Source organism: Pseudoliparis swirei, chromosome 7, assembly GCF_029220125.1.
Source record: "Pseudoliparis swirei isolate HS2019 ecotype Mariana Trench chromosome 7, NWPU_hadal_v1, whole genome shotgun sequence".
In the NCBI taxonomy this organism is placed as follows: Eukaryota; Metazoa; Chordata; class Actinopteri; order Perciformes; family Liparidae; genus Pseudoliparis; species Pseudoliparis swirei.
The window spans coordinates 26,478,972-26,506,188 of record NC_079394.1 but is presented as its reverse complement, the minus strand read 5'-3'; positions in this window follow the sequence as shown (position 1 = coordinate 26,506,188).

Below are 27,217 nucleotides of genomic sequence, written 5' to 3'. Positions count from 1 at the left end.
TTGCCGTATATGTGGGAGGAGCTGAAAAGTGTGTGTGAAGTTCATCTCACGGGTTATGAAAACATGTATGTCTGGATGCAGAGAGAGAAAGGCATCATGGGTAGTAACGCTGACTCAAAGCAAACGGAGCTGAGGTTGCTGCATTTAGAACCTGTTTTCTGCGCATCGACAACATTTCTTTTTTTTTAAACTGCAACGATGGAGAATTTACAACATGCATTTTTAGAAATTTCCCTTTTGGCCAATTTTATTCACCGCTCATATTTTTTTTTCATTTTTAGCTGCATTGGTCGCAGCGCTCCATCTGAATGCCCTACGTTTCTGCAATTCATGAGCGTCGTCATACGGCAAATATTTGCACTTTGTATCACACTTTCAATAAGGCTGATCCAGGGAACATCTTTCTCCCATCCGGATAAAGGTCAAGCACGGTGTGCAAGTACACTGTGATCAGCGGTGCTTCATCCGGCGACCCTTTTAATAGGCCTCTGTTCTGCATCCAAAATACCAGACGGACCAAATTTAGAAAGTCAGCTTTTAAAAAATATGTGTTATGGCCACATGTCCACAGCAAGGCAACCTCTTCCACTAGGCGGCTATTCTGAGAGTTGCTCTCTGTAAATCAGAAATAAAAGAAAGGCATGTGGACTCACAGGGACACGGAGTATCTTCCCCCTGTTGACCCTCCTCTGATGCCATATTGCCAAGTGGCTGTTATGATTATACATTCAGTTTTATTGCTGTTTACATGGCTAAATATATTAATATGTGTTTTTTTTTAGAGAGATATATTAAAATAAATATAGCTTACCGGAGGTAATGTGCTGCTGGTAATATTTAGTTGTTACCGTAAAAGCAAGTGAGCAGATGAAACCAAATGGCTTTGCGTTTTTACAGAATCAAATCTTGGCCTGCACGCATTAGAGGGAAGAGGAAGAAATGCAACCTCACAGCGCCCTCTAATAGCTATTGATCTCCTTTGCTGCTCTATTCGGAGAACATCGCTAACTGAGAGTGTGCGCACTGTTATTCAAGTTTGCATGTACGTACGTATGTGTGTGTGTGTGTGTGTGCGCGCAACGACTTGTGTCCCTGTGATCTTTTGACAGTCTTGGCACGGGGCCACGTCACCGGGGCCAACGCAGACTCACAATGTTGCTGTAGCCTCGTGTTCCTTTCTCTTCACTCTGGGTCAGAATGTCCTGCACCGTTTTTGTCTTTGTTCCATTTATTTACCTCCTTTCCTCCCTCCGCCTCTGCTCACCTCTCGTCTATCTCCACCCCACCCCGCCGTGCCTAATCATTTCGCTCCGGCGGAAAAGCATGCACTTCTTTACTGTATGGGGGGGCTTTGCGTGTTATTGTGAAAAAAGGAAGGAAAAAAAGTGCGTGTCTCTCGCTGCTGATTAAGAAGCATGCACGTAAACTGCAAACAGAAAGAAAAATCGGAGGCCCACCTCGGCTGTGAGTCAGTGAACACGTCCCACTCTCTGTGTGGGGGAGGTGACCGTATTTGGTACATGAAACCGGTTTTACTCAGCGAAAGGCTGCAGTGCTCTTATCCTCCGGGGACCCAAAGGGACATTTGTGTCACTTTAAAAGCCAAAGGACATGCAAGCAGAAAGAAGCCTTTCGATGATCCGCATCTGCAGTCACAAACTGTTCTTTGCAGGCCACACTCGATGTTCGTTTTTTCTTCTTCTCAGTGCTCTGCCGGAAAAGATGAGCGCTTTGAAAAGCGAGGATATAGGAAATGTTCTGTGTTGCTCTTCTGACGTCTCTGCTGCCAGACAATGCACCGACTACCTCGGCGCACTGAAATCTGACACAGCGGTTTGCTGTTACTGTCGGGCAGGATGCTCCCTTCACATTCCTGCTTTGCATGCACACACACTGTAAACAGGTGGTCTGTATCTGACGGTTCTACACACTCACGATGAAATGGAAGGAATTCATTAGCCCTCACGTCCCTCTGTGTGACTCGGAAACAGAGGGAGGTATCTTTGGTGTGTTTTTTTGTGCATGATCTAAGAGTCAAGGAAAGTCACTAAATGTGAGTGATGGATAAAGAACACACGGTATTTCTGAATTCCGCCCCGAGGACAATGGAGCTTCTGCTGTTTCACAATGACCTTTTTTAAGGCCACATTGTATGTTAGCTCCCTGGTGAGGGCTGATACCAAATATGCAACGTCAACAAAGAAATTCCAGAAACTAACACGTGTGGTATTATGAAAGGGGAGGGGTGGGCGGGTGGGGGTAAGTATCGGATCATTCTTTAGCTGCAGGCTGCGGACGGCCCTCGGGTTAAAAAGACAAAAGAACACCATAGTTTCAGAGGGAGGAGATGCATGTGAGTCAACTTCTGTGTGTTTGCAAAAGAAGCAACGCATGGGAAGAAAGGCGAAGTATTCAAAAGGGAGTCGTCTCAAGACGTTGACGATAGTTGCCCTTTAGACATGAGAGGCGACACGTGACTGGAAAGACGAGAGCACGTTACATGAGCTGTTACGTCATAACTAACTGAAAATGGTCACATTGTTCGTGCTGGTCAGAAAGCCCCAGTTTGCACTGATTGGGGGTTCGAGTCCTCTGGCACCCTTACTCGGTTCCAGAGCAGTTTTCCAAACACAGACCTCTATGAGCCTCTCCAGCGGCCAAGTAGTCAGCAGGCCAGTGACGTCGTGGCGTGCGGTGCCGCGGCGCCAGAGCACGACGTTCCACTGCATACCAATGTCACATGACCCAAAGACAACTGCAGAGCACACACACACACACACACACACACAAACACACGTCAACCTTAATAGTCAGGTGAAGGCATGTGACTAAACAGATCTTGCTTCCACCCTTAGATCTGCCACGTGCGCCGCAAAGGGATGCACAATATTGCCGGCGTGAAGGGATGCACAATATTGCACACAAAGACAGGCCACAACAAGGCACCGGTCAAGTAACGTGAGTGCACCTCATCGAAAACACGTGGTCATAAATCCTGTTTTCATCACGTATCTGTTTCAGATAAACATTTCTTGGGAAACATGCCATTGTTGCCGGCCAGGAAGGTGTTTTGTAACACTTGATGGGAGAAACAGAGGTGGGAAACCGATTGGAGGCAGGTCGATAATCAGCCCATTACACCGCCGCGTGCAGTTCGGTGCCTGGGTAAGGATGTCAACGAGGCACAACATGATGTAAGGGGTTGTAATAATATCAGTTTTCCAAGTGAAACGGTGAAAACACAGTCATGTTATAGAAAGCACTGATTTAGCTCAGGTGCATCCATCTGATTACTAAGGCTCTGCTGCCCCCTGCTGGTCAACGCGGGGTATCTCTCCAACGAGCATAACGTAAGGCACACAAAACATTCAGTTGCAAGAGCACAATATATTTTGGTTGGTCATCGACATGAAGAGATCTCTGGGAGGAAAATGAAAAGATGCACTATTGCATTCGAGTGTTTTTTCATTTGGACTCTATTCTGTCGGACAGCGTTGTCCAAACCACGTCAACTGAGACCAGAGTGAAACATATGACGCTGTTTTCCCAGATTAGAGTTGGGAATTTATGAGAAGAACATTTAGATATTCTCTGAGATTTAATTAAAACAATCACACGTTCTCGAGACTATAAAGTTATACATGTGGGTGTAAAGAACTAGGAGAAAAATAACCACATCACTCCACTTGGCAACGTTGAATAAACCTCATCACACCGCAGATACAATTGTTTTGTGTGTGTGCATTTTTTCTGATAAACAATGAGAAATTCACCACTTCAATCTCCGAAAATATCAAATAAAATGTACGACTCTAATCTCGACCCAGACCAGACCAGTTCAAGTCCCACACTGCATGACATGTGTGGAACATGTAAACCAGGAACTCCTCAAATAGATCTGCAAGATCCACATTCTCATAGAAAAACACAAAAAAGGGAAAAGTCTTAAAAAATAATAAAGGCATTGCAGAAGTGAATTCGATGTGTGTGAACTTTCCTTTGCTTTCTCCGAAAAACCACACGATCTGGACAAACAGTGATATCAGTTGCGTTCTGGACTTGTTTTGAAGTAAAATGCAGAGTCCTCTTTGTCCGAAACAGAGACACGAGTAAACAATGCGGTCAAATCAGAGACCTCGAAGAAGTGGTTTTGATACCGATCCCGAGTAATACAACACTGCCGTTAGGCAACAACCTATGAGACCCACGACATTCTCAGGAACCATACACTGTAATAATGCAATAATCAAGTTGACGTGGAAAGTGGTCTTAAGCCATTTTGCTCCGCTCTCTTCCCGGAAGAATGATGATGCATTTCTTGTAATATCCACAGCAAAAAACTAGGAGTGATTATTGAAGCTGTTTTGCTGGCCGCTGTTGTCACACGCTTTCCCAGAATCCTCCAGCCTCCGAAGCGTTAAGTGTTGATTTACGGCAGGCTGCCCACTTTCAAGCAGCCAGTTGTAGAACAGCAAAGCATCTTCCTCTGCATCGCCTGATATTTCCTTCTCTCCCTCCTCCCCTTTGCGTTAGAGTGCAGATTGAATCAGGAAACTGATGCTTTGCTTTGAAACTCCTTCAGCCAGGAAGAAATTCCCCGTTATTTATCTCGAATGTGCATTCGTCCAACCAAAGGCTTCTCAGTCCGATCGATCGGTTAGCTCCACTTCTTGTTATCGTTTCCTCTTCAAAGATCGACACGCCTTCGAGTAAATTGAAAGCTTTGTGGCAATTTCCTCTGAAATACATTTGTCGGACTCATTTCGGATGAAGATCACGTAGACCGTACGACACTGATGGAGGATGATAATATACCCGGCGCTTTGAATGAATAATTCTTACTGAATTGTAGTGTTTTGTAATCATTATCTATTTCTTCAGTCAAAGGGAACACGTCCTAATTGTCTCAAGATCTCAATTATTATCAGTCCTTATGCCAAGAGGAATCGTGCGATCGGTCTCGTGTGCACGTCCATCCACTGGCGGCTAATCTTGCAATGTTCTCCAGCAAACTGCATACGATTATGGGTTGCCGGGTAGGGCTGCATGCGCAATGACCTCTCGTGGTTGCGGTGACTCAGACTTTCTCAAAAGCTCTTTTATCTCCAGTTTTATTCGCCCTCTGACTGCCTGCGGACTCCTCACTCAATACTCTTGTCCAGCCCCCGGGCCAGAAGGGGTAGCTGGGGAGAACACAGCCGAGGGCATGGCTGACCTCCGCCGCCTGCTTCTCTGAGTACAGAGACACAAAAAAAAAGAAAGTTTGCTCACTTTTGTTGTTGTTTTTGGACGGTTTCTTTGGCAAATATCGAACCGCTAACATAACTACGGTACATACTCTGCTGAGTACGTCGCCGCCACTCAGCCGCCGCTACACGGGCAGACGGCTTGGTGAGACTTTTTTCTCTTTTGCAACATCGATGCTAAATCTGCCCGCTCAGTAGAGTGCACCTTTCCAGTTCCAATTCAAAGTACTTTGAGCTTCAACTCAATAAATAAAGCCTCTGTGAGGCTGGACTCGAGCTAAATGCTGACGTCATCATGCTAACATACTCACTGGGACAACGCTAACCCGCTGGTTTTAAGCTCACTCCCTTAGTTGAGCGTGCTAGCATGCTACTATTAACTCATGTGTACAAGGGAAAGGGGTGGGGATGCTATTAGTTAGACGTTGGTCATAAACAGTTTGACGAATGACAGATTTAAGTAAATACATCACTGAAGTGATTACTATATATCCTGAGGTCAACATGAACGTCTGCATAAAGATGTCATAGCAATTTGTCCAGTTGTTGAGACGTTTCACTCGAAAGCACAAATGTGGACTTTATAGTGGAACTCTAAGAAAGGTCAGGGGATCTCCACACACAGTCGGCTTCATCCTCTGAGGACCATGAATATCTGGAGGAAACATCACGTCAATCCATCCAACATGTTGTTGAGATATGTCAGTCTGGACCAAAGTGTGCAGACCAACAGTGCCCTCCCATGTTTTCTTGAAAGGTAAGAGCACTGCAAGCAGGCAACAAATTGTGAAATGGCCATCTGTTTGAGTCATTGGTCCCCCCCTCTTATCATCCCCTCTACATTCTGGGAATGGAGCAAAGGCTGTCATAGGAATAGACCATTTATCAAAAAGCATTCAGAGGAATTGTTCTGGGCCAACGGGCTGTGAAAATCTATATGTGCTAATTAATAATAACACAGTTTGCAAAGAGCAAAGCTATTGTTTTGCTCGGTTAATTAACTTCTTAAAATACCCAGAGATTTAAGTAATTTTCTCCATTCAAACATTGAAATCACGAGGCATGCATCTCTGAAATGTCAAACCGATGTAGAATATAGACTCAGACTTAACTGTCCTTGTAATCTCTGTGGCACCTGTTAAAACGTGCATGTGCACGGTTGCAGATCCCTCTCGTAATAACGGCTAAGTGGAATATTACTGCCATCTGTGGGCTGGAAGTTGAAAACGCTTTCAGTGATTTAAACAAGGGGTCGTTGAAAGAAATCACTTACTTTACCCTCTCCGTTTCTCCGGCTGTCTGGACTTGTCCTGTCCATTAATTGTGTTCGACATCCTCTCCTGCTGCTGAGCTTATTGTCACGGGGAGAGTTCACGGGAAATGTAGTTGGCCAAACCCGGAGATGGGAAGATCATTCAGGGGACTATAGTGAGCTTGATAAAACAGCTTCTGCTCCAAAAAGAATCCAAGACAGAGGGCCAATCCGCAGACCCCTGGCCAGGAGAGGGAGGATAATATTGATGTGCTGGCAGAATGTGTCAACACACCAGTTGGCTGATGGCCCACGTGGTGCAGCATTATCTGTATTATTGGCCCCTTCTTTGCTTTTCTCAACGCTTCAATGATGTCCCAGGTGGATTTCTGCTTTTTGCTCAGCATTTCTCGATGTGAAAAGAAACATAACACAGATGATAGATGTCAGATGACAGAAGAGGACGCGAGAAAAGAAGGGTGGGGGTTTTAATGTATTTAAATAAATAAACTCACTAAAACGGCTGTGTTTTGACTGCACTGTAATCCCTGCTGCTTTCATTGGCTTGCACAGGGGATGACATTATGTTTGGGTTTTTATTGCCACTGTCAGCAACAGGTGCGTTGCAGGCGCTGGTTCCACCGGAGCGTGACATGCCCTCACGGGGAACACGTCAACAGCACATCAATAACACGTGCAGCAAACCGGGGACTGTCGAGTGCACGCGGAGGAAGCGGTCACACCGCGTGCTTCCTCTCCCACGAAAACCTCGTCGGTGAGCCGGACCACCCAGCGAGAGAACACGCAGCAAACAAACAGCGGCTCATGGGCCTGGTTGGGGCTACTCATCAGGCCCGGTGGCCCGGTGCTCCCCCCCCCGATACAAGACCCGGTGTCCTTTACTAATCACCCCGCGGTATTTACGCTGGAGAAGCTGAACGACGCATACTGTATGCACCTGGACCGGAAATGAAGAGTACATTTGTATCCGGAAGCACGATGAGGTCACGTGACCCGATAGAGGAAGTTTCAGATGTTTGAATTGGCGTCAAGCTGTTTTCTAGTTTTGCGTCTTTCTTTCTTTTTTTTAAACATAATTCTAACTGAAGAAACAATTTTTTTAAGCCTCAAAACATTTAATTATTGAATTATGATTGATTCGAGATTAAATTTAGACCTGCTAGCTCTATTATTTGTGTCATCTCCACCAACTCCGGTTACGGTTTAACAGGCGACCCAGTTAACTGGCGACTTTTCGCGTAGGCCTACGCGAATGCCGCTTGGTTTAATTATGTAATGAAATGTCAACCCCTCTCATATCCAATATAATATATAATATACACATTCAACAATGCGGCATTCACGAGTGCAGCTATGTGTTTTCTTCCTATGTTCAACTTGGTTCAACGTCACCAGTTAACACGGTCGCCTCCGAAACCATAACACCGGGTTATTAACATGCTAAATGCTTCTCTAGTTGCTGACTGTGTGTCTGCAGTTTGGTGCTGGGCAGGTCGTAAATTGACTATTTAGGGACATTTTCCAGAGACACTAGTGACTCTATAAAGCTTGATAGAGCTGAGCAGAACGTGGAGAGAAAAGTTTGGGAGCGGATTCCCATTGGTTTCTTCACAATGAGTTATCCATCTCACATACACTTAGTCGCGTGATCCTTTTTTGATACAAACATACTCATCACTGAGCACCTCTCAGTGTCATGCACTAAAAAGTTGCAACACGGGTGTGTGTATGACACCATTACATACACACACAGGAGAAAACAAGAGAAGCATGCACGAGACAATGTATTCAAAACCTAGTTTATCAAGTATACATGCAACAAATGAAACTTAGCCATTGATGGTAGCATGCAATAGTCATTTAGGTCTCCAGGTGGTTTGAAGGAGAACCTTTATGCAACTTGCTTCTCCTGTTTCTGTTTAAATATTCATGTATTGGCCACATGAGGGCAGTAGATGTCTAGGCAATACCAGGTGATTTTAAATCCAGACACACTGACTGCCTCCAGAACAAAAATACTGTATGACATATACATATATACATATATGAGAGAGAGAGAGAGAGAGAGAGAGAGAGAGAGAGAGACTGAAGCTGTGAAGCACATAGTTAATAGCTGAACACAAAAATTCAGCTCGGCAGAAAACCTTTCTTCTTTCCTTTGATGGATATCTAAATATGCTGACCAGACATTTTTACCCAAGACATTTCCTCTCCATTAATTCTGATCTTTGAGATATGATATGACTGTACATTTGAGCAAAGACCTAGCGTTGAAAAAAACAAATACTGTGGGGATGTAAAAAACAATATATATTTTCTTCCAGATTTTGGTTCACCGTGCAGCCATTCTGTACCATAGTGTTAAACAACAAACAACCGTTATCTGCACTGACAGGCTGTGTTTGAGCAATGGCACTGCTGAACACTGAACAGGATAGAGAGAGAGTGGGGGGGGGGGGGGGAGAGGGGAGAGAGACACCTTGTTTTAGTAAGAGACAATATAAATACATAGGCAGAGGAGAGAAACAGCTCGGGGGCGTGGGTTTGTGTACATCCATAGGTATATTGTCTGTGTGTATTATTCTGGCTTGGCACAGTTTCAGCCTGCCTGATTAATTCTGCCATTCTTTGAAGAAGTGGGCCGGGCAAACCTGACAGCCTGATTCTTTACCTGTCACCGCACTCAAGGTGCGATGGGTAATCTGTACAGGGCTGACCAACCGCACTCGCAAACACATCCATACATGCACACTCGCGCGAAGGCATCCAACGCCCTCATACACCAACATAATATTGCTCCCCTGTCGTACGGAGATGGTTTTTGTCATGCCCCAGTGGCTCGGTGACAGTCTGTCAATCAATCAAACTCATCCCACCCCATATCAGCTGTAAATGAGTGTCTGTCCGTCTCCAGGGCCATGATAGGCTGATTGGCTCTGTCAGTCACAGTGTCAGGCAAATGTAGATCAATGGGAAGCATTCAGTACAGTGCCCTGTAGATTTAAACCGATTCCTCCACAGTCATGCACTGCTGATGGCAGATGTCACTGAAGATGGACCCAGCTTCAGTGAGCTGCTGAGTACCGTGGAGGCTGACTTGTGTCAGTGGAAATAAATATGTATAAAACCAAACAATATTCTGGACCCAGAATAAGACTTAAATTCCATATCATATATAACACCATGATGAATAAAATCAGCTTTTAAAAATGTTGTGTGTGGTGTTAACACGTGGCCGTGCAATACATGAATGTATGACTGCATTCATTTGTGCATAAGCAGATGAATAAATAACATTAATATATTCATCTCATTAAATTGTATTCAGCTGAACCGAAAAACTGACGACTTCCCAAGGGCGAGCTTTTGAGTTTTTTCGAAGAACATAACATAATCTTCATCAAAACATTTCATATGTGCAGAAATGTGCTCATATGCTGACTCGAGGTAAATGTTAGGAGTGCACATGAGCATGAATACATGCGTGCAGAACAGACGCTCACAATATTCAAAGTACGGGTGTGCAAAAATGATAATCCAGGGTAGTTTTCAGGCTTTGCTCTAAATCAGGGGTCAGGAACCTTTTTAACTGGGAGAGCCAAAAAAGGCAAATATTTCTAAATATATTTCATTGAGAGCCATATAGTAGAAACGGAGAGCCAAGAAGAGTTAACGCGACACATAGAGACAGAATGACATGCTGTTGTGTAGATACGATCAATAACAGACGTTTAGTTTAATAAAAGAACCAAGACGTCTTTAAGAAAAGGACCTTAAATTACTTCTGCTGTAATCTGGCGCGATAGAGAAAATTACAGGGGGGCGGGGATATTTTTTTTTTTCAACTCAAAATTGTCTGGGAGCCATATGCCGTCACCGGAAGAGCCATATATGTCTCGCGAGCCATAGGTTCCCGACCGCTGCGCTAAATGATGAGTTGAGGTGGAAGTTGCTCTGCAACAGTGTTGATTCATCATGAGAGCAACGGCAATATTGTCTCTTGGAGTCGTTCCACGCATCGCCGGTTATCTTTCTCGCCAGTGAGTTGACACCTGTGGTGGAGGGAGTACTTCTAGTAACACCAACATGTTAAAAAGCCACATGCTCCCCGGAGGCCGTTGTCCACAGTAACGTGGTGTTCACCATGGTCGTGAGAACGCCGCTGCTGGAGCTAACCGTTTAGCGAGCGGGTAACGTAGTGCAGGGAACACAAAGGCATCATGACAGAGAATGAACATGAGGCCTTTGGAAACATACCGTAAACATTTTCATGAAACTTTAACGAATAACTATTCAACTTAAATTCCAATAAATTAACTATTAACTTTTAACACTTGGGTAATTTGCGGGGAGCGACACAAATTGTGATACAGGGCCGCCCGGTCTGTGTCAGGCTCTCTTTTGGGATATTTCAGGCGCTCTTGGGGCCCCTCAAGGTGCCACGACGCCAACATAACATCAGTAACAGTCTCGTCATTATGTCGATTTTGGAAAATTATCTAAATAAATCATAATAACAGTCAGAGAAATGCAGTACTGTATTGTATACAGATTATAATCATGATCGTATCGTATATGCCATGTCATCTTTTCAATGACGTTTAGTAAAGCTGTGGATTAATCTGTTCCGCCCTTTCTTGCTTGAAACAATGGGATGCATTTGGGTGGTGTAGACTACTTTACCACTTTAATAGATATTCGTTCAAAGAGTCTACTATTCTTTTACAAGATTGCCCCTGCTCCATTTGCGCTGGCAATATTTTCCACCAGATGAGTTTCATTAACTCTTTCTGAAACACTGATGGTAGAAAGGATGTCGGTCCATATCCTGTCGCAGTTACTTTTATTTTTATTTTGTATTCACTGAGGATTTATTCAATTACTTTTACTGTGCAATTTTCATTGCACGTGAGAAGCGGTCTGACTTTACCAATTTTCTCTAAGTCACCTGCTTGATAGGACCAAATAGGTTTATGTGTGGTCGTCAGTCCACAGCCAAGGCACCAAGAATCACATCGAATGACGGAAGTAATATTCAACACCTCAAGGTTAAGTTACTAAGCCCACAGACTCGGGCTTCATGCTGCTTGCAAAGTGATTTTCTTTTTTTTCTTCATGATCTGGGGGTAAAATCAATGTGGCTCAGTCTGGTGAGATATTAGCTGTTTTTTCCAACATATTTATGATTTGAAACATTTGATGCCTTGAGACAGCTTGATTCTCTGAGATATTGAAGCGATAGTTGCCTCGCAGCTTGCATTTCCACCACATACGTAGATGTCATCACTTACTCTGAACCAGCTTCTTTCTTTTTTTATTTACTTAAAATCTCTGAAGTCCAGATTCTCGTTCAAGTGAGATGTTCATTTAATCAGGGATTTTCTTAAATTGTCATGTATTCAACTTGAGTACTAAAGCTGTGCTAAGACAAAGTAAATCCAGGCGAAATGTGTATACGAAGACACCAACTGGGACATAAATCAACCTGTTCCGGGAACACTTAATCAAGGCTGTGCAGTGTTTCTGGGACTAAAGTGAGATGAGCTGTTTAAGTGGCTGTATCTGTATCTAAATCAAATAGTGATTACGTAGTTGCTTATGGCTCTTAATTAGCAGTATATAACAGTCCCTTTGCTTAATATACAAACATATAGATGCAATTAGAACAACTGCTTGTTTAATCTACCTTATGAATACTGCTTTTTTTCCCCATCCAATGTTAGATCAAGCTGTCCATCTGTTTGAAGTTTCCATTTTCTATCTTTAAATCTTGCTGAAGACCAATTGGGCCATGGGGACAATACAAAAAGTGCGTGCTTGAAATAAACTAAATATGCATCATGTTGTATTGAAGAAGACCTGAAACTCACGATTAAAACCATAAACTGCAGGTTTACTGAGATAATAAATTAAGTGAGAAGTATAGGGTAATTTGCTTATAGATTTCTTTGCAGCGGTCCATGCTCACATGTACGATCATGTCCCTAAAAGCATGCAGGGCTGTCAACAAAGTAAGTATAACTGATATCACAACCCACACAGGTGAAAGAGAGACTTCATTCTTATTAATCTCGACAAAGCAAATAATGGTTTTCTGCTATATTAAAGCTCTGAATATCAAATATAGCACCTTTTAATGCAGCAAAGTGATCTGAAAGTGTCCTCGGAGAACATTACACACATATCAGCCGCCACTGAGAAGGATGTGATGTACCGCACCGCACAATGATGAAAGGAATGTCAAATCCGATGGCAGCGACCTCCTCCGGTGACTCACTCTGGTAAAGAGCAGCTCGGGTCAGTGGCCACGGGCCTATATGTCCTGGCAGTTAGTGGGAACCATGGTCATAAATGTGTCTGCGATGCCATGCTGGGAGTGCCGCGTGAGGGCAGCTGATGGGAGGTTCAGACCAGGTGAACTCCGTCCCACGAGGAAACTCTTCTGTGAATCAGTAGTCCTGTGCTCGGACGCAAACTCTATTCTCCATCTGGACTAATTGCCCTACTTGACCCAATCATACAAACATGGATGAATACTAAACATCTGACCCCTCCTTTTCTTCCTCCCTCCCTTTCGCTCTCTCTATTTTTTTCCAGTTTACACATTCAATCTCTTTCCCTACCAGTAGTTTTATGCTCTTGCCCCCACTTGCTCTCTTTTGGATGTGCTCTCTCCGTCCCTTCTTTCCTTACTCCTTGCTTTTTTTTCTGAAGACGGGGCAGAGAGAGACGGACTGGCCACTTCAGGGACCAAAGGCATGAGGTAATCCAGGAATAGGGTTGTAGGCCTCTTTTGTTCCACATCTCAAGACAAGACTTCCCACAGCTCCTTGTGGGAAAGTAAGACCACCGGTCCGCATTCAGCATCAAACCTTGGAGTGAATAATCATGTTGACGGATGAAGAGGAACTCTTTTGTATTAGCGGAGGAAAACATGGAATAAAAATGTTTTGTTGTCGAGTACTCTTGAAGGAGCTGCTCGCTTGCCAGTCCTGCCACAGCTCGTATGTGAATGATGAGAACTCCAGTGGGCATGTTTTCAGCTTGGCTCCAGCTACACAAGGCAAATATAGTGTGAGAAAGGAACTATCTTTAATGAGAAATGGGCAACTGTTGCCCAGTAGCCTTGCTTTTAAGCACAACAAAACAAATAGATCCCACAGTTTGAGACCTGAATGGGGAATTGTGTGCCACCAAGTGTCATTTGATTACATAACACTGTATGTTTTCCTTCAACTCTGCCAAAGGGTTTCTCTCTTTGTGTCCTTGTTCCCATTCCTTGCACCACGCTGTGGTTTGTTGACGCACCGCGACTCAGAAGCTTGCGATGCCAGTAATGGTGTGCTACGTTGAAAGTCACTTTTTGGGGTTTCATCCTTATCTCAACTCACTCACCTTGCTATCCGCTGCTGCAGGAACGGCGTCCCAAAGCGGGGCCGCCGACAGCTCGCAGCTGTGGCTCACAATGCCCCTATTGCGTCACTTCTATCAAGAAGAGCCAGTCTCATCTTCATTAAAAGCAAATAGCGTCTGGTCAGCAGGTCTGCGTCGAACTGCATTTAGGCCACGGCTGCAACTCGGAGAGTCTCATCGATCGGGGAAACGCGAGAAAGACTGCTGAGTTGGACCAAGGGAGAAGAGATGGAAATATGCTCACTATTTGGAATATGATAAACTTGGTAGTGGTGGGGGTGGAGGGGTGTTATGTAGGATTGGGACTGTGCCTTTTAATCCAAAGCCTAAATATAAACATCATGTCTGCTTTATGAGATCATGTCCCAGTCTTTACTCCCTCTCTAGTATTTCACTGGACCCTGATGCAGAGCCTCAGCCAGAGGAGTCCCTGAGCCCCCTTTTTCACTGATTACAATACAGCAGAGTCCAATCATTGCCGCGCATGACAGATATTTTTCATAAGCGTAATTATACTATTGATTAAGCCACGGAGCTTCCTTGAACAGCCTGCTGGTGTTCTTGTACATAACATGAAACATCTCTGTGTTGGGGTCAATTCATATGAAGTCAGATATCATGGACTGTAAAATGTAATCTTGGCCCAGACTTACATTAAATTAGTTAACTTTACACTAAAATATAACTTATTAGCCTACTACTTTTTACTTTTGAAGAACATTAAGCTTGTAAGTTATCAAGCAAAAGGTCACGAAATATGTGACCTTGTGACAAAAGCTAGCGAACTAACGAGCTATAGCAAACCCACATGAGAAAAAAAAAATTGTCATGGGGAAAAGTCTCAATTAGAAGAAGAAGAAGAAGAAGAAGGATCTCATAATAATATAGCGTTTTCAAGTCAGTCAAGATTTCTGGTTTGCATCCTGAAGTCTACCTTATAATTCTACCTTCCTAACTAGCTACTTCCTAACTATACCTTCCTCCAGCTTCTTCCTAACTCTACCTTCCTAACCAGCTACTTCCTAACTCTACCTCCCTAAACATCTAGTTCCTAACCCTACCTTCATAACAAGCTACTTCCTAACTATATCTTTCTAAACAACTAGTTCCTAACTCTACTTTCCTAACCAGCTACTTCCTAACTATACCTTTCTAAACAACTAGTTCCTAACTCTACCTTCCTAACCAGCTACTTCCTAACTATACCTTTCTAAACATCCAGTTCCTAACTCTACCTTCCTAACCAGCGCCTGCTAGGTCAAACTGAGTTTTGGCCAAGGAGGGTCTGTCAGATTAGGAATCATAATTCCTACAGCTAGTGCTGTTAGCTAACATTACACCTTGTAAACATCTAGTTCTAACTAAGCCTTGGGCAAACCAGCTACTTCCTAACTATACCTTTCTAAACAACTAGTTCCTAACTCTACCTTCCTAACCAGCTACTTCCTAACTATACCTGTCTAAACATCTAGTTCCTACACACACCTTCCTAACACACACACACACACACACACACACACACACACAGTGTGTATAAGCTACTGTGTAACTATACCTTTAAACAATAGTGTGTGTATAGTGTGTGTGTACTTCATAACTAGTGTTTATAGAACATCTGTGTGTGTGTGTGTATAGTGTGTGTATAGTGTGTGTGTGTGTATAGTGTGTGTGTCTGTCAGATATAGTGTCATAATCTACAGCTAGTGCTGTTAGCTAACATGTATAGTGTAAAGTGTATAGTGTGTGTGTGTATAGTGTCTGTGTATAGTGTGTGTGTATAGTGTGTGTGTATAGTGTGTGTATAGTGTCTGTGTATAGTGTGTGTGTATAGTGTCTGTGTATAGTGTGTGTGTGTATAGTGTCTGTGTATAGTGTGTGTGTATAGTGTGTGTATAGTGTCTGTGTATAGTGTGTGTATAGTGTCTGTGTATAATGTGTGTGTATAGTGTCTGTGTATAGTGTGTGTGTATAGTGTGTGTGTGTATAGTGTCTGTGTATAGTGTCTGTGTATAGTGTCTGTGTAAAGTGTCTGTGTCTGTATTCTTGCACTGTTTATGAATGTTTCTTTAGTTTGATATTGGATTCAGTTGATGGCTCTTTGAATTTAAGTTGTTTTTAATGGTTTCATCTTCAAGCTTAACCATTAGGGGACGATATGAAGCACCACAAGTGTATATGTATTGGTTCATTGGAATTTTGGGAATATTAATAATTACTTTTCTGAATTGTACTCATTGGGCAAGAACCAAGATCTGTAAACAAATTTTTTTAAAGGCATTTATGTAAATGATTGGCGCTCCCTCTTCGTGATTTAAAGTTGCCATGACGGCAGCAGGTGCAAAACAAAGAGCTGCATTAGGCATTAGGTATTTAGGTAATGCTTTGCTACATAAAATAAAGATGAAAGGAAAAGAGTTAAACGATCTCCTGTCATTCGCATACGAAAAGGAAGTCCCTGTCTGCAGCTCTTTAGCGACTTGACAACGAACAACGTCGATGGAGCGCCGCTACAGACCCTATTTTAAGGCTTTGAGGTGTCAGAGAAGAGAACCAGACTAAATGTAGAAGAAGAGACAAGAAGAGAACAGTACAGGGAAGAAAACACCGTGAGATGCATCATCCTTTACTTTTTCCCACGGCCCGTGTCAGCAGAGCCGGCCTGCAAAACGTTTGTGTCCCACATCCACAACCTGCAAACATTTGAAATTGAGGTAACGACCAAAACAACTGCCAGGTTTCTGAGTGTTTTGGTTAGTGGTGCTGCATGGGGTGGCGGGTGTGACACTCTTAGAAATATGATCAGGACCACTTATCAAGTCTTACCTGTCTTCAGTTGCAGGAAGTTGTAAACTATTCAATTCAATTCAGTTTATTTTGTTTAGCCCAATATCACAAATTCTGAATTTGCCTCAGAGGTCTTTACAATCTGTACACATACGTCATCCCTGTCCCAGGATCTCACATCGGATCAGGAAGAACTCCCAAGAAATATAATAAACCCGTTCACAGGGAAAAAAGGGAAGAAACCTTCAGGAAAATATCTAAATATCGAATCAGGACTGTCACAAATTCCACTACGTCCCCGATTGGCCCGTGGGACAGGATAAAATGTCAAGAAGTGTAAGAAATCATAGACGGAATACAGCACTTTTTTTCTCTATCTCCGTCCGTTAGTCCGTCCGTGAGGCTCAGCCTGGGCAATGTGCTCAAAAGACCAGAGATTCAAGAGGTTTGAGAGATGAAAGGCGAGAACGTCCCAGAGCTCTCGCATGGAATATGGATGGCAAACGTTGTGAATGCTCAAATGAATGATGTAAATACCAAACAGCCAGGAACGGGCCTTTTTGCACATGACTTGTAAATCCTGGGGAAGGCTTTCATGAAGGTTGCAGTTTCCTTGAAGCCAGATGGAGGGTAACATTCTCAAACCCTGAAAGGAGCCACAGCTGATCTCCTCCACGGGGATACTCATCATGTTCGGGCTGCTGCATGGGGGGTTTAAGGCCATTTCAAGACTTCCAAACAGTGGAGAGTGAAATGCACATAATTTCATCTCCCTTCAAACTTCCCACACATGAGGAGAACTGCTCAGAATAAGAAAGAGAGAATGTTTGTTCACACATGGATCCATCTTTTAAGGGAAGAGCGCCACCTGCCGTACTAGATTATGCAGTGTACATTATTCTGACAACCTAAGTAGGGTCATTTCTTGCTTTGAATATAAAACTAAAGATTGTTTTAAAAGTTTTTTATTGTGCTGCATGTTCCGACGGCTGCTTTTATTTGTTACACGCTGGTAGATTTGTGCCCTCCATAGACGACATGTTGGAAGGAGAGGAAGATGCACAGAACTGAGGCAACATCTTCTCTGTGATGACTCTCTGAGGCCGGATATCATTCTCATTACTGGCTGCGTTGTGGTTAACGTTGAATAATTGAAACCATAAACACACATTTTGAATTCAGTAGCCTCTTCAGCTTCTTCATATACTTCATTAATTTATAGTATAGGATCATTGATCAGTGGTTTACAATCTCTGGGTTGGAGCACCGATATGGGAAATAAGGGGGCGATTCTTCTAAATTGTTCTACTTTTCCTTATGAAGTATTGTATTGTTGCCTCGTTAAAAGTCCTGTCAGTCTGAAAAAAATAAAACGTTTGATAGAGCTCAGTTTGCTCTCACCAATGACAATTTGTAATTAATTTTCTGTGCAATAAAAGAGCCTCTCTTGCTGTTTTGCATGCCATTTGAACGCCTGTCTGTGCTGACTGCGATGTAAACGTATCCGTGTGAAAATGCTACGCTCTATAAAAGGTCAAGAGACCGCTCCTGTTTTTTTTTTAAAGTTCCAGTTGTGACTTGGTTTCCTGTTACGTTGTTTTCGGTCCGCATTTACTTTGTTTGCTTACTTATTTTAAGCCCAACCGTGATGTTTTTTTGACACACAAAAAGCCTAAAATGCGTGATAATGACACACGGAAATGTTGTGCTTTTTATACGACTTCCCATGAGATGGGCTCACAACATGCAAGTGGTCACAAGTATGGAGCCAAATACAGGCCAATGGTTGTGAAAACTACATCAATGTATTCCCGAAAAATAAAGTATAGGTTAAATATAACTTTGACTCATTTGAATGTTTTGAATAAAATATTTATTTAATATTTTAATATTATCTTATTTTAATTTTTTACTTTCATATATACTTTGATATAAATATATATATATAAATAAATATATATATATATATATATATATATACAGTATATGATATACAGTTGGACAAGTTTAGACTTTAAGACATCTCTTTATATCAAGGGGTCACACTGATTTTGGTTACAGCATAAAAACATTTATTTTACTGTAAAACCAAAATCCTCTCATATTATAACACTACAGAGCGAGACTCATCTTTGATGATCTTCTACATGCTGCTAATGAGAAAAATATGATGCTAAACTTCAGGCCTTGAGTGTCATGTCGAGAAAAGGCTTTAATGGTGGTTTTGCATTGGGTAGATCAAAACACTCTTCTCTAAATTCTATACCTTCATTCTTCACCGAGCCTACATGGCCTGGAAGCCAGGAATATACCTCAACCCCGAGTAAATCACATGAAAATAGAAGCTGCTGACCAAACGTCCAACATCTGTACCACGGATAGACCGATGTGTGCATGAGCACATGCGCATCTCGCTTCTCCTCTTTCCTAATCTCCTGGATCGTCCAAAGATGGTGTCATCTCCCCCGCAGTCTCAATTGTTAATCTGGAGCCTTATCGTCATGCTCCAGCAAGAGCGCTGACACGCTAAATCCCACTCAAGGTCGCTTTAATGTCAGCTCGAGGTCATTCCGCCCGGCAGGGCACCTCGGGGACTCCTGCTTGCCCAGTAGGGGCCCCCGGCGTTACTCCCCTCAATCATGGGCGAATTTACGATCGTCTCCCATTTGCTACTGAGCCTCTCCCTGTGTTTAGCCTGCTAATCTCCACATGAGATGGGAGCAGCAGACCATGGTAATATGGATGGAGGGGCGCAGAGGAGGAGAAGCTGAGGAGGCAGTAGGAGGGAGGGGACGAGATAGACAGCGCGTCGGGAGGAGAGCCGCTGTCAGCAGAGAAGGTGGCCCGAACAAATCAGTGACAGTGGGGATGAAAACTCACAGCCGCTGCACTTTCCCTGAAGTGTCTGCTATCAGATAAACTGAGAGATTTAGTTAAGACTTCATATTTAGAGCATGGCTTAAGCTGTGAGACGACGTCTTAACTGCGGTGATGCCAATGTCACATTGTGCCTGCCATGCTCCATTCGTCAAATCCGATTTTATCTGCTTTATAAAATATATATATTTATATATTCATATTGTATACACAGTGTAAAGGCTCACACCCACTCAAAAAGTATTTGCGGACATGTCGAAACAACACGAGATAATGTATATACAAAATTAGAGCCCGATGACTGCATGGCTTCGCCAAATTATTCAAGACCACATGCAGCTTCGACGCCAATCCCCGTTGATGTGACTCCTATCAAGTACAAGGGACTCTGAGTTTAACAATATTTAATGGCAAGAAGTTTAAACAACCAATCACGGCTCGCGATGGCGGCTCCGTCCGACCTGAGCCCCACAGTCTCCTCCCCTTGTAAACACTGGCGAGCAGGTCTGCGCGACAAAGGAACCGGAACGAGAGACCGGAACTTTCCGACTTTCCTATTAGTTTCCAACAGCCAGTTCTTTCAAATTTAGATCTGGGACGCTTTCCGGTTGGCTAGGCTAAACAACAAGATGGTTGGGTTAAACGTCACGTCGCTGCAACGAGAGGTCACACTTCCGGTCAGCTGACTAAACAGTTGCTTCAGAATAAAAGTCTTAGTATGTTACTCTCCGGATTAAAGTAACGACACGGGCTTCAACCGGCTTCGACATTTCTGAAATACTAACCTAACATTCATTCTCATGCGACAAACATATACTATACACATTAACTCATTCCATTAATCATTTAATAGAGAAAACAGTCTTTCCCTTATGCTTCATAACACATTCATAATAATATTCTCCCTAATATTTCCAATTTATAATATCTTTAGCATATTTAGCATAAGACTTCAGAATCAGAATAAACTATTACAACCTAACACATGCATCCTTTCTTAAAACCTCCACAATCATCATTAATATTCAACAGGTGACGGAGGCAGTTGAGGAGTGCACTGTTCCCACCTACGAGAAAGATGCCACTTTGCATTACCGTTGCAGGACCTGAGCGCATTCAAATTAAGCCAAGGACGTATCGCATCCTCCCTCTCCTCCCATTACACTTCTTGTCATCGTTAACAATAGATGTTGATTGTCATGAAGAGGTTTCAGAGGGAGACATCAAGCAACCGCTTTTATCGCTCTCCACATGTCAATTAGTAATGATGCTGCCCATAAATATACACACAATAATCATCCTCACCCACCCCTTAAATGTAGCTTCTGTGGCTCAGGATCATGAGCACTATGAGACGCTACATAATGCTCTCTTGAATATTGAGCAGGGATCTGTCGCGTAAAACCGAGAGACAGTGTGCACGAGGTCATCGTGGGACTATAAAAGATAGTTGTGGTCAGTTAGTTCAGGCTTAATAGAAAAACTGTCTCTAGTGGAACTGTCTCTAATGCTCAGAAACTATTGAACACATCGGAACAAACTCAGTGATGATTGTGATGATCGCTTTATTGTGACATTTGTGACAAAATGGCACCGATTAGACGAAACACTAATTTGCGGTTGTGCTAATTAGGACTTGAAAGATACACGGACTACTTTCCTAAAAAGATAACTTGAAGTGACAATGTGTCGATGGCAACTTTAATCAGCGTGTACACACATTGTTTAAAAGTGACTAATGGCCTGGTTGCGAAACAAAGTCAAATGTTTTAATGACAACATAAATTATTTATTCCTCCACAATCTTATACTCACCAGAAAAACATTTATTTGTCACTTTAAATTATTGTGTGACAAATATAACTCCCTATTTGCAATTAACTTTATTTATGTGTCTCAATTAATGGCTCCAATTTCAAAGTGCCAAGCAATATGACGTGATGTCTAAATGTAGAAAATAAACTTTGAATCTGGAACTTTATGCAGAACCACCGGTGGAGGAAACAAGAAGACATGTGAGGCTCACAATTATCAACATACACATCGTCTATTGTGATTATTACTGTGCCTCAAGCACATTTAACTTGTTGACTTCTGGGACACTTCTGGATTGGACTGCACAGCAGCACGAGTGTAGTTCTACAGATCGACATGATGGAAACATGGAGACAATACAGTCCACTTTATGTATGTATGATTGCTGTTTCACTTGTTCGGCGTGTCAGCTGTGGTTTGCTCGGGTCATCTTTTCTCAAATGGCTGTTGAGCTTGCTGACATCGGTCCACTTCCTCCACACGCTTGAGGCCAGACGAAGTCTTCTCTGTAAATGAAATGCAGGGCTTGTAGTGACGGATGTGCAGCACGCGTCAGAGGTAGACAAATTGAATTTCCTCGGCTGGATAGTTTTGGTGTATAGTGGCTGCTTTGGGCAAGAGAGCGAACGGGAGATATTTCAGAAGCACTTTGGTTGTATGGGCCCAAAAAAACAAGAGGAAATGAAGGCGCACAACTGGCACTGGCACTCTGGGTTAGGGTCAGGGGAAGTGTTTATGTTGTGTATTTGTTTAGGTGGATATTCAAGCTGATTGCATTTAGAGATAGGTGTTTCTAGACCAGCCTGATCTCGGAGAAAAACGTGTAATGAGCACCAACCTTCAACAAGGCGTTAATACATACTGCTCTGCCCTCTAGGCTGCCCTTCCAGTGGGGAAAACATAATGATGTGCCCTCTAGGGTGCCCTTCCAGTGGGGAAAACATGATACTGTGCCCTTCCAGTGGAGAAAACTTAATGATGTGCCCTCTAGGGTGCCCTTCCAGTGGGGAAAACATAATGATGTGCCCTCTAGGGTGCCCTTCCAGTGGAGAAAACATGATACTGTGCCCTCTAGGGTGCCCTTCCAGTGGAGAAAACATGATACTGTGCCCTCTAGGGTGCCCTTCCAGTGGAGAAAACATGATACTGTGCCCTTCCAGTGGGGAAAACATAATGATGTGCCCTCTAGGGTGCCCTTCCAGTGGGGAAAACATAATGATGTGCCCTCTAGGGTGCCCTTCCAGTGGAGAAAACATGATACTGTGCCCTTCCAGTGGGGAAAACATGATGATGTGCCCTCTAGGGTGCCCTTCCAGTGGGGAAAACATGATGATGTGCCCTCTAGGGTGCCCTTCCAGTGGGGAAAACATAATGCTCTGCCCTCTAAGGTTTCCTTCTAGTGGAGAAAACATGATGCTCTGTCCTCTAGTGCAGGGGTCCCCAAACCCCGGGCCGTGGCCCGGTACCGGTCCGTGGCTTGGTTGGAACCGGGCCGCGGAAAAAAAGTGAATAAATAAAGTTGTAATTTTTGTTTTTTAATCAGTCGGAAAAATATTTTATTTTGAAAAAGGACCGGATCCACCCGTGTGTACGTCTGAGCCGCGTTCAGGAGTCTTAAAGTTCGGGTTTAGCAGGCGAGTCTCACGCGCCGAACCCTCTGCTTGCGGCACATTTCAGTGACAAATAATCTTCAAACAGATTCAACCTGCTCAATGAATTCTGTCACTTCAGGGAAATGACAACTGTTTTCAAGTTGGCCGATAAAGTCGCTGCTGTGTGGGCGAGTGAACAGCGGAACATTCTACATGTTTCAGACGTTGACCGGGTGGAAGAGGCTTTTAAAAGAGTTTGAGCGGTACTCCAACCACAAAAGACCCGACTGAAAAAGAATAGACCTGCAACCCATTTGTAAACAATCCCACCCGGTGAATCGAGCCCGTCCGAGCTAGAAAAAAATGTGTTCGAAATGCAAATGACGGTGGCCTTAAGGGACATTTCACACAACTCTGCCTGTTCTAATGACAGCGACCAGAACTCGGTTAGGAGCAGCGGACCAAACACACGTCTGTGTCGCCGTCTCCATTAGCGGCTCGTTGCAGGTAAACAAGCGCACGGCTCACACTAATTCGGCGTAATGATGAGTTGTAGTTTTGGCACTATATGACCTTCGTATAATTGTATGACGTCATATGTATTACGTCATTTATATTGCCGGTCCGTGAAAATTATTTCTGACACGGAACCGGTCCGTGGCTCAAAAAAGGTTGGGGACCACTGCTCTAGTGTGCCCTTTCAGTGGAGAAAATGCACCACCTCCAGATAATGATCTGTTAAGAGGTCGTCGCCATTTCACATTAGATCATGTTAATCTAGACAATGTGCTGTTTTCTGTGTATTTTATTCTATGACCTCTTGGCGTAATGTTCTGAAACACATCACCGTATTATTACTTTTAAAAGTTAATATGTCAAACTTGTTATCAAACAGTTGCAACTTGCTTTTGATCTCCACCAAATCCTGAGGGAAATATCTCACTCTTTAGCAGCAAAATACTCCCTTGCTAGTTGGTAGCTTCGTCTGTCTGCAGGTCGGTAAAACTTATATCTGCTAGAAAAATGAGGGCAGCACAATTTATAACGTGAACTGAGGATTACTGCAGGGTTAGTGGTGATACTTCTGTGTGTGGTCATCCCAAGGAGTTTCATCTTTCACATTACACTTGGTCATTTGACCTGATTTAATATAGAAATATTGATTAGTGCATTAAAGTGCTTCAAAGACATTGCAAATAAGAAAATAAAGCACCTACAGGGAGAGTAATGTCAGTCTCATAGATTGGGGTGTGCTCTAGTTCATAAGGTTTGATTAGATGGTTTGTGCACTATTGAAAAGTAACTGTGGAGCATGGCTACAGCCAATTCCACTTTGTCACCTTTCCAACAGGATTACGACCGGCTGGCAAGTTTAAAGGTGCAGAAAGTGGAGAGTTCTAAAACTGTCACTCCAGCGGCGATGCTTGGGTAATTAAAGCCAGCAATTAAAGCTTTTATAATCAGCACTGTCAGTGAACTGGTGCACGAGGATTAACGTTCAGAGTTGCACTTTAAAATCGCTGGATGCACGCTCTGCCAAGGAATGTTTTTTAATTCAGCTTGAATAGAAATGGAGTGACTTATAGTGTGTGCGACGGGATGATGAGGGGCGATGAAGAGGGCGGGTGCTGGGTGTTTTGCCGAGATGTGTCTGCGCATAACCCTCCGTGTGTTTGTGCGATTTCCTTGCGCCAGAGTTGCGTGGGCAACACGCTGACGTGCAATTCGTCATTACTGCACGAGAGGGAGCAGAGCGTGCCCCGATCTGGATCCCGAGAACAATACATCACCATACAGCCAGGCTTTTCACCACATGGCTTTGAGGAGCGGTGATGCATCACACCATCCCACTAACAGCCCTCTTTAATGGTTAGAGTGATAATGCATAATAAAGACACATAAAATGAGATTCCACTTTATCTTATACGGTGCATCCTGGATGAATGCGTCTACAGACCTTGGCCAAGGGGAGTCCTAGCAGAAAATAATGTTGTGTCTCTGTTTCCAATAAAACAAAATAGTGAATTATTTACAGCGGGCCACTGAGTGTGCATCCACCTCATTTGTATTCCCGTCGCCACAGTGATAGATGTAACATCATGTTGATGAATGAAAGCGTACAGGGATCTTTAAAAGGCTCTTCCTCCGGAAAACCAAGGACAGATGGTTATTTTTTACGAGCGCTGCAGAATAATCAAACCAAATGAGCCGGGCAATTTTTGGATTTGCCAGAGAAGGAAGGTGGTCGCGTGAGAGAGTGAAAGTGAAGATGTCAGTTTCTAGAAAACCCCGTTGATGCGTGAATCGTCTCGTCGGAGAAAAAGGCCGCACACGAGATAAAGTCAGAAACTCTAATCACATTGATTTACCGTTTTGATCATGAATGGGGAGTCAAACGAAGCCTTGGAGTTCCCGCCGTGACCGAGATCAAGTTAGAGTAAATCTCCGCCACACAAACTGCATCTCTGACCTGCAGTTAAATTCCCAGACTCAGCTGTTGCACTTGTGTCACACACTCACACACACACACACACACACACGCACACGGGGGGATAAAACCTGTGATGTGGTTTCATTCAAATGTGTTCTTTCACAAGCGAGGTCAGCATCTGGGTCTTAAAAAATAAATGACTTCTGAAAGCTTTCCCAGCAGATGGCGGCCATCTTGGCTTCTCTGTGCATGAGTGCGATCTTTGAGCCGGGTTGTGCTCCAGCGTCGCCTCCCCTGACCGCCGGCTTGAGCACAGGTGCAACAGCTGAATTACAGGCTCCCTGTTGGACATTAACCCGCTATATCTGCACTGCTATAGTCATTACGGATGACACCAGATGTAATTGCTAATTTTACGCCTCAACAGGCACATTTTCCACTCTTCTTCGACTCATTCAACTGCTCTTTCTTCTCTATACCAGTCCAGGCTTAAGGTATTCACCCCTCTTTTCTATCTTTCACGATATCCAAAGCGTAAGAGCAATGTGTACCTGTCTCTCTCACTGGAGGTGTCAGTCCGCAACCTCGCGGGTGAAGAAGCTGCATGGGAGACATAAACACCTCCCTCCCCTTTTTAGCTCTCCTCTCACATGCAACTGTATCTACATAGCTGTGTGCAACCATTCATCCACCCCTTGCGATTGCTTATCGTCAGCATGCGCTGCGAAAAAGCCCCCCGGACACTTCATTAGCCTGCTGCTGGGCTCGCACATAAACACACGCGCTGACGCTCAGGAGCAATTTAGAGTTTGTATTCACCTGTTTGCAAACTGCAAAGAAATGCGAGTCTCCCCAAATGAAGAGTAAAAATCAGGTCCACACAAGAGGAACACTTCATTGTATCGCACATCTTTTCATTTACCTGGTAACTGCTGATAAGCACAAATTAGTAAAGTTGAAAAAATACATCTGAGGTCTTATTATTATTATTCTGAGGTCCAGAGTGTTAGCGTTAGATCTCGGAAACTAGTCGTGAGATTTTAGCTCACCGGTGGAAACTGTTTGATACAAAGAGTGGAAACTTTTAACTGCCTTTTCCAATTTTCCATTTTTCTCTGTTGCAGATTCGGTCAAATACAACCTGCAGCGTATGAAACTCAGTGGTAAGCGTGTAGCTGAGAGCGGTTACACTAATTTCCTGAGGCACATTGCAATAACATGAAGGAATGTGCAAAGAAGCTCAAGAATTTCCAAAAATGTGCAGTTGATTGCTGCTTTTTGGTACCGCGGAGAAAAAAAAAATCTGAGACGATTTGCAATATCGGCCATCAGTTTAAATACGTGTTGTCGTCATTTAACGAGCAAGGCTCTGTTAAACTCACGCACACGTCGGGACTTAAATGAATAGCTTTTCCCCGCAATGGCTTCTCACCTGTAATCAAACGCGTGTGCATCGTCAATTCTGGCGTCCACCTTCCCAATCAGCCGCGTGTCACTCATGGGATAATTATTCCTCATAATCTCTTGTGTAAATCCCGGATGATTTCACTGTCTGGCCTCAACGTGACGTTAAACCCACCATTATCCCATTGTTCTGTGAAAGGTGTGCTTAGGGCACAACATGCTTAGAGTACAATAGGGTTTATGGAAGAATGTGCTCATCAAAATTGAGGGGAAGTTCGGCATGTTGTCCGTATTGCCCATGACACCACGATATGTTTAGCAACACGAAAACGTGACCAGATCTAACCTCCATTTTACTAACATTTTACTTGTTGATCCAAAT